We start from the raw sequence: 9,265 nt of genomic DNA on the forward strand, positions 1-9,265 counted from the left end.
TAAGCCCTGACCAGTTTGGCTCCGTGGATAGAGCCTCAGCCTGCGAACTGAAGGGTCCCAGGTTCGATTCCTGTCAAGGGCATGTACCTTGGTTGCAGGCACATCTCCAGTAGGGGGTGTGCAGGAGGCAGCTGATCGATGTTTCTCTCTCATCGATGTTTCTGACTCTCTATCCCTCTCCCTTTCTCTCTGTAAAAAAAAAAAAAAATCAATAAAATACATATATTTTTTAAATTTCTAAATTAACTTAAACAGATCATGTATTCTATAATATTTCATTTTCCCAACCAGGACATGTGCTAACTTTCAATTCAAATATTATATTTTTATTTCTTTATTTTAATCCTCAGCCAAGGATATGTTTTTATTGATTTTTAGAGAGAGAAGAAAGGAGAGAGAGAGAGAGAAACATCGATGTGAGAACTTGAAACCTAGGTATGTACCCTGACTGAGAATGGAACCAGCAAGCCGGGACGACACTCCAACCACCTGAGCCACCCAGCCAGGGCTTAAAATATTTTTAAATTCAGACAGAAGCCAGTTCTCTTGTTGACTCCTCCTCATCTCTGTGACCCTTCAGGAAGAGGAAGAGCAGAGGACCACAGTTGAAAAGCACCCTTTGAGAGTCTGCCTTGTGCCGGGCGAGGTGTAGGTGTGTGTACTCCTGCACGAAATCTCCTCTAGCCCTTGCAACATCCCTCAGGTTGAGTTACGGCATTCCCTCTGGCCATCCCATAAGTATACGAAGGTCCTTCCCACCTCAGGGCCCTTGCACACACTGTTCCCACTGCCTGGCACACTCTCTATCCCACCTGCTCCCACCTGCATGCAGTGGGTTCCTTCTCACTGTTCCAGTATCTGTTTAACAAGGTGGTCTCAGAGATACTCCCCTGCCCACGGCACCTCCCTCCCACGGTTGTTTCCTTCACAACTGTGTTTATGATTTATCTGTGCTGTGTCACCTTGTCTGACTCCACAGCGCCTGACTCACTTACCATGAGGCTGGCCCGTTCCCTGACAGGTCAGCTGGCAGCATCCAGGACCACAGGTTGGCATACCCATGAGTCACCCTGGCCATTCCCATCTCTGTCTCCACTTCCTACGGTCTCTGTGGGGTGGGGGTTAGACCCCTTCTCCTCACTGACCAGGGCGGGTTAGTGTTGGACCATCCCCTATGAATCCCCTCTTCCCTGAAGCCTTGCCTGCTACTTCCGATCAGGCCTGCTCTCTGCGGGTGGGAGTCGACTCAGGGCCTTGCCCTGAATGAGAACGTAAGGGCCAGCCCTGGACCCTGGGGGCCCGTAGAGCCCTCAGCCAGGACAAGGGCTGTTTTCAAACCAAGAAGAACTTAAGTTCTGCAGACCTCCAGGCCCTGTCATCAATCAGTGTCCCTCCTTGCCACTGAGGTGAGTGTCCCAGCTCCCTTCAATCAGCCCAAGAGAGGTGAGTCACACAGTAACTCCTCAGACTAATTATCCAAGTGATCCCCACCCAAGAGTCACTGCCCACCCAGTGCCAGTCTCCACTGCGGCCAGTCCACGGTGCCGCCCTGGTGGCACAGGCCACTGCCACGTGTCTCCCCAACCCCGGCCCTGCTCCCTCCACGTCTTGGCTCCTGCAAATCTCCCCGCCAGGCATCCTCTCGCCTATGCCATGTGGTCAGGAAAAAAGCAGTGAGCACAGAGGCAGACAGCGTCGGGTCAGGTCCAGATTTAGTCACTGCTTTTTTATGACACCTTTAGGGGACCCTTTCCCTCTCTGAGCCTGTTTCCTCATCGCTATAAAATGGAGGTGAAGCCACCTGTCTTGCCAGGTCCTGAACGTCCAAGGACATAATGTCTATAAACACTCTTTGCAAACGGTAAATTTCTCAAAAGAATGATGAGAAATAATTGGCCTAGTCCCAAAGCCACCTCCCCCAGGGGGCCTCCGCCTCCCTCCCAAGACCCCTCCACTTCCTTCTAGATCAGGGGTTCTCAACCTGTGGGTCACAACCCCTTTGGGGGTCGAATGACCCTTTCACAGGGGTCGCCAAAGACCATCAGAAAACACATATATAATTACATATTGTTTTTGTGATTAATCACTATGCTTTAATTATGTTCAACTTGTAACAATGAAATTGGGGGTCACCACAACATGAGGAACTGTATTAAAGGGTCGCGGCATTAGGAAGGTTGAGAACCACTGTTCTAGATCAACCTGAGGCACTTAGCTGGCTCCTTCCCCCCACCCCCCAGTCGTCCACCTTGGGAAAGGCACAGTCCCTCCCTCCCTCCCACCCCCACCCCCATCCTCATCTTGAGCGCCACAAGCCCAGGGCCATACCCCACTCATTCCCAGGGAGCTCTCTGCCTCCACAGCACTCTTTTCCCCATTCATGGAGGAAAAAGTAAACTAACGGGCACAATGTTCTCGATTTTATATTATTGGGCCATGCAGTTTTCTTAAATCTTTTTGCACCTTCCACTTCTCTGCTAACAAGAGCTCACAGGCACCAAACAGGTACCAAGGATGTGGAACTCAGCAATGCAGGGGAGACGGGGCTGGGGTTCTCTTCGGGGTGCTGAAAGGTTCCTATGGTGATGGTTTCACAACTTCATGATATACTAAAACACACAGGACTGTACGCTTTAAAAGGGTGGGTTTTATGGTACGTGAATCGTATCTCAATTGGAAGTTGTATGAGAAAAGCAAAGTCTACAGTGACTGATGTGAGGACACAAACTGGTAGTTTGGTCAAATGTGGCCCATCTGGTGCTTTGCTTGACCAGCACGGTGAGGGTTTTCCTAATAAACCCCTGAGTGCCGGCCGGGGGAACCACCACCACAGTCAGGACACAAAGTGTCCATCAGCCCAGCCCCTCCCAGGGGCTTCCTCTCCCGCAGGCAACCATTGGTCTGACTTTGATCTCCACAGATTAGTTTTGTTTGTTTTTTTAAATTAGTTATAGGGTAATACTCTGTTGTGTCTGGTTTTTAAATTCATCCACATTGTTACATGTATCTGATATTATTCCTTTTTTTTTTCCTTTAATGTTCAACCACTTCTTTATTTCAGGGTAAATAGTATTATTTTGATGATACGGAATGCCCAAAGAATGGAGATTCTGCAGCTCTCTATTCTACTGGCCTTCAAACTGTTGTTCCCATATCAGTGAAGTTTTCAGCGTATGCCCTGCAGTATGTTTATTTATGTCTAAATCATATTATTTTATACATATATATACTACTCTAGTAAAAAATCGCATGCATTTATAAAACACAAAATATAGAAATTTTTTAAGGAAGAGGTAAAGATGAGATAGACTATTTTAAAATAATTTTATTTATTTATTCATTTTTGCTGAGGACATTTTTTTCATGATTTTTAGAGAGAGTAGGAGGGAGGGAGAGAGACAGAGAGAAACATCAATGTGAGAGAGACACATTGACTAGTTATCTCCCACACGTGCCCCGACCAGAGCTGGGATCGAGGTACGTGCCCTTGATCAGGAATCGAACTCACAGCCCTTCAGCCCATGGGCCTAAGCTCTGTCCACTGAGCCAAGCCAGCTAGGGCTATTTTCTTTATTAAAGGACAATCATCATTTTGCCCCTCACAACATGTTATATTAAATGACTGTTAAATGATATTAAAGTAAATTTAAAATATTAATGGTATTGTTAAAGAGATATGATTGAAAATGCTTCCTTTTTACATTACTAAACTATAATTGAAATACAGTAAAGTACATATGTTTAAACTGTACAATTTGATTAGTTTTGACATATAAATATACCCCTGATACCATCACTACATTAAAGAGAACAAATATTTTCATCAGCCCAAAAGTTTCTTCATGTCCCTTTGCAGTCCATCCCCCTTCTGCCATCAACCCCTGGGAACCACTGATCTGCATTTTTGTCACTACAAGTTAGTTTGCATTTTATAGACTTTTATATAAATGGGATTACATACTAAGTTCTCTTCTTTGCCTCAAATGCCTCCATGTTGTTACATGTAGCAGTAGCTCACTTCTTTTCCTCACTGAGAACATTTCATTGTATCACAGTTGCTTATCCATCCCCTTGCTGATGGGCATTTGGGTTGCTGTTTCCACTTTGGGGCTATTGTGAATACTGCTGCTGTGAGCATCATGTACAAGTCTTTCTGTGGACAAGTGTTTTCATTCCCCTTAGGTAATAGCATACATAATATAATATGCTAAATATTAAACGATATATTAACAATATATGTAATTATTAATTAATATAACATATAATGTATGAAATATAGAATAAAATGCAATCTGTAATATGTAAATGAAATATTAAATGTATATGTAATATAAAATATGTGATGTATAAATGAAAATATAGCATATAATAAAATGCAATTAATATAACATGTGTTAAATATACATGAATGCATATAAGTGCCCCATCAATAGTCATACACATTAAAAGTATGTATATATAAACATAAACATATATACACAATTACATATATAGTAAATATATGAATATACATACTTTTATTTAATGTGCATGCCTTCAATGGGGCGTTTAGTCCCAATTCCCTCTGGGCCGCTATCCACCTGCTCTGGACACCACATTGAAATGAAGCACTCACTAAGGCTTCACCCCAGAGAGGCCAATTCCAAGATCTGGGGGAGGTCTTGGAACCTCCAAGGTTGGGGTTCTACGTTGGGTTGGGGCTGAGGTTGCTCAGGGCTGAGGGACTAGCATCTGGAACCAGGACGCCAAGGCTCGCTATGCTGGCCAAGGGCTCCTGTCTTTAGCTACTTGCAGCTCAGGAGCCAGAAAGAGTAGGGAACAGGGCCAGCTCAGGCATAATACATTCTCCAGGCCCATCGTGGCCCTCCTGGAGGGTTACGGGTGGGAGGTTCATGAAGAGGGCTGGCCATCGGCCCCTAGAAGGGAGTTGGAAGGGCAGGCCCAAAGGAGATATGACCATGGACCCTCCCGGTTTCTCCCACCAGCCACCTGCTGGGTCGGGTAAGCACAGCCTGCATCCCTCTGATGCTCAGAGTCCTCTTTCCACACCCGGCCTGCGTGCCCGGATGGAAGACCACAGCCCCTGCCCGTCCCATGCCCCTCCCACTCCCTGTCTCTCCCCATGCTGCCATTTTTCCTTTCTCATTAAGGAGCAGCTTACATGCAATGACTGTTAGGATATTGGTGTGAGTCTGTAGAACATTGACAAGGACGTTTAATAGGTCTGTTTGATGCCTGTCGTAGCAGCAGGCCAGCTTAATCTCCCTGATAAACAGGATCCTCACAGATACCAGGCTGGGCTTACCAGCTGAACAGCTAGTGACCCTCTAGGCCCCCAACATGGTCCCCACGTGTCAGCGCTGAACACGGATTTGGAAGACAAGAGATTTCTGCTGAGTACAGACAAAATCAGGGCCAATGCCAATGGACCTTGCTTTCCCCAGTAGCTTTGTGCAAAATGAAGTGTGCTCAATGGATTCCTAATTTTCTCATTACTTCCTTTATAATCCCCGAGATGTGTGATCCTCATTCCTATTGGGTCTTGCTCCTAAGACCTCCAGTTTCCATTCTCCACTGTCTTCATCCAGCATTCGGTCCAGTGAGGCAGCCACTTAACTTCCTAATATCAATTACTTTATCCTTAAAATTCAGCCAGTAACATGTGGGCTGTTGAAAGCAGAGCATTCAAAGATGTCTAGAGGTTCTTTCCACTCTAAGATCTGGGATCAAGCTGTGAACACGCTTGTGAATGTTTTAGAGAAGGCGTCTTCTAACATTTTTTCCAAGCAGCAGAGCCAGACTCAATCACTCATTCATTTTTCTTCTCCTCGATGCCTGCTCTGTGCCTACACCAGGGACTGAGGCTCACAGACAGAAACGTCACACGGTCCACCCAGAGGCGCTCCCAGCTGAGTGAAGTCCTCCCTTGGGTCAGTTTGATGAGAGGGGGGGACATAGAAAGGGCCTCTCTCCAAGGGAGCAGAAACCTGAGTTGTAGCCCAGCCTTGCTTATAACTGTGGGATGGAGTCCTTCTCTCCCAAGGCCTTGCTCTTCCTCTCTGTGCAGCGTGTGCTTGGAGAGAGGCTCTGCAGGCCTTCCCAGAGCCTTTGGGCTGGGTCCTGTGATAGATCCAGCATGGTGGCCAGGGAGCAGCTGCTAGAGTCAGCAGCCTTGGGAGGTGGGGGCAGGGCTCTCTGCAGATAGCAAATGTCCTGTCTGCCATTCCTGGCAGGACTCCAGCACCCAAAGAATTAAATAAGGGCATGGGTGTAAGGCCTGGCTGGTAGTGGGTGCTCACCAGGTGAGTTCCCTTCTCCCCTACTGGGTCCAGGAGGGTGTAACAGCAGCACTGTGGGCTCCTGGAGGATGCCTGCACCTCGGCAGCCAGGCCCATCTCCAGGGGGTGCAATGTGTGGGCTCCTGGAGGCACCCGGCGTTCTGGAGCAGAGGGACCTCCAGGGATGAGGAACAACGGGAATTCACAGACACTGCTATTGGCAGTTTCTCATGAAGTTACACGCTTACCCTGTGATCCAGCCTCTCCACTCTTGGGTATTTACCCGACAGATATAAATACATGTCCACACACACAGACTGGCACAAGAATATTCATCGCAGCTTTATTTCTCGTAGCCAGAAATTGGAAACAACCCAATACCCATCAACAGGACAATAAACAGAGTGCTGCATCCATACAATGGAATACTACTCAGGGATCAAAAGGAATGAGCAAATGTTACACATAACAAGATGGGTGAATCTAAGACACACTTTGCTGATCAAAAGAAGCCAGACACACACAAAAGAGCATCCTGCATGTTCTATAATAGCAAAATTCATCTCTGCTGATGGAGGTCAGAATTGTGGTTACTTCTGGGGTGGGAGATATTGACCGGGAAGAGACACAGGAGTTTTCTGGGTCACGAACCTCGCTCAGGTTCATGGTTACACGGGTGTCCATCGGTGTGAAAGTCATCAGGTTGTACAGTCATGCTTAGTGCACTTTACCAGATGTAAGTTGTTCCTCGATAGGAACATAAGCCTTCAGGGGGAGGTGCAAAATGAGCAGCCCCTTGGGCAGGGGCAGCTGGCAGTGGCCGGTGCCTGCACACTAGCTCTCCCTTTATCCAACCCCTCCTGCAGGACCCTGGTGGGGACTGGCCCTCCGGGGTCTGGTCTCGGTGAATGCCTAGCCCACTGGCTGCTGAATGAGGCTGGAAATGTAAGTAGCAGGTTACAGCTTGGTGACTTCAGAGGCTTTTCTGCCAGTGCACCAGCAGAGCACAGCCTGACGGGCCACATCATGCCCTGGGCCAGCTGTCACCACTGCACCTGGGCTGGGCTGAGGCCCCAGGACTGCCCAGCTGGGACGGGGAAGGAGGGTCAGCTGTCATAACCTTGCTGCAGGAGGGGCCCAGCCCAACCCTCCCAGGGGCAGCTCTGGTGCAGGAGGCAACGGGGCTTGACCTTAATAGATCTTAGCAACTGACCTGCCTCAGATGTTTCTGAGCTCGACTGTTTTTCCTGCCCTGTATTCTCCCCAAGCTCAGCCTGTCCACTCCTCCTTCCATCAGCCCTTCCTCAGACTATCCCTTACCTCTTACACACTGAGCATTGGTTCTGCAGAAGAAACAACCCCCAGGGACCTGCCCCCACACCTACACCAACCATAGTTGTCTACATGTGGAAACACGCCACATACATGCACACACACACCCCAGGAGGACCCACAGCAACAGGCATGGACTTACGGGTGTGCACAGGTGCCCATGGGCGTGGGTATATAAACAACCGATGCCATGATGTCACTATTGCTTGGGACCTAACAAATGCTGGGCAGTTTCTGATCAGCGACTGCTCGTGGTCCATTTCACACATGTGCCGCACTGCACTAGGTGGTCTGTCCAGGTGTGGACTCATTCAGTTCTCACCTGTGGTAGCTCAGTGTGGGAGGCAGTATTTTGATGATGAAACAGAAGCTCAGAGTAGTCACCTGCCCGTGATCTGAGCACTCAGACATTCTCCAGCATAACGCCCAGAGCGCTGGGGCCAGGCAGAAAGCCCGTCCTGGCCTGCCCGGCACTCTTTCCCTACCCCGTCCCAGGTGGGGCCTTCTTTGGTCAAAGGGAACAGAGCTCAGGGCCTCCCCACGTGGGCTTTTATGAAAGGCCATTTCCATCATCAACGGGGTTGCCCTCTATTTCTCTGGATCCCTTAATGCCTTCTGGCCAGAAACGTCCCCCCCACCCCCACACCCGTGCTCTTTGTGGGAGGGCAGGGAAGGCGGACGGTGAGCTCAGGGAGGGCCAGCAGAACCATCTGAGACAGGGCCAAGGAAGCCCCCAGACTTGACACTCAGCTTCTCCCAGCACCGGGCCTGGTGGATGCTGGAAGCCACACCGAACTCCCAGGACCTGGGCCTGACCTTCCAGCTGCCCAAAGCACCCGCCTGCCCATCACCTCTCAACCACCTGCCCCAGATCCCCCTGCACCCACGGGCTTCACTTTCTGTGGGGAGAAAGTGAGGCCAGAGTGAGACTGGGGTTTGCTTATTCAGAGTCAGAGGCCCAGGACAAGTCAACCTTTTCCAAGAGGGTCGCTAATTAAATTCAGCCGGAGCAGGGACCGGGCTAGCACACCTTCAGCAGCTCTGCTGTCGATGTCAGGGAGAAACCAGTAGCCAGGGTGTAGTCCAGTCCAGCTGGGAGGGCGGGCCTGGCAGGCAGTGACCTTAATCTCTAGGATCTCCTGGGTTCGAGGAAGGAGCCGGAGTCAGGAGCTGGTGGGCTCTGCTTCAGAAGAGGCCTCACCAGACAGCTCCTGCTCGTCCCCACAAAGACCTTTGGGCTGGGACCAGGTGGCCCCACCTCTGTCATCTGAGCACATCGGTGGGGCTGGGCAGAGGTCAGGTCCTTGGGTGACCTTCCCAGCTCTGCCCTGCCCCTCCATGTGACCTGAGTGTGGGAGGTGCCTCCTTGGTTTCCTAATTCAGACAGGAGAGCAGATACAAACCCCAGGCCCCGGTGAAATCCTCAGGATGGGCCAGTGTGCGTGCGTGAGTGTGTGCGTGTGTGTGTGGGGGGGGGGGAATTAAAGATGAGTGAGACCCGGCTTCCCTCTCTGAGGAGAACACTGCCAATGGGAAGACCAGCCAGGCCCCAACTCACAGCAATTTGGGACAAGATTGAGGAGTGAGACTCAAAAGAGGGAGAGAAGAAGGAGGGACCCCAGAAGGGGGTGGGGTGAAAGGGGCCAGGTCTCAGC

The sequence above is a fragment of the Myotis brandtii genome, unplaced genomic scaffold (assembly GCF_000412655.1).
Source record: "Myotis brandtii unplaced genomic scaffold, ASM41265v1 scaffold316, whole genome shotgun sequence".
Lineage (NCBI taxonomy): Eukaryota > Metazoa > Chordata > Mammalia > Chiroptera > Vespertilionidae > Myotis > Myotis brandtii.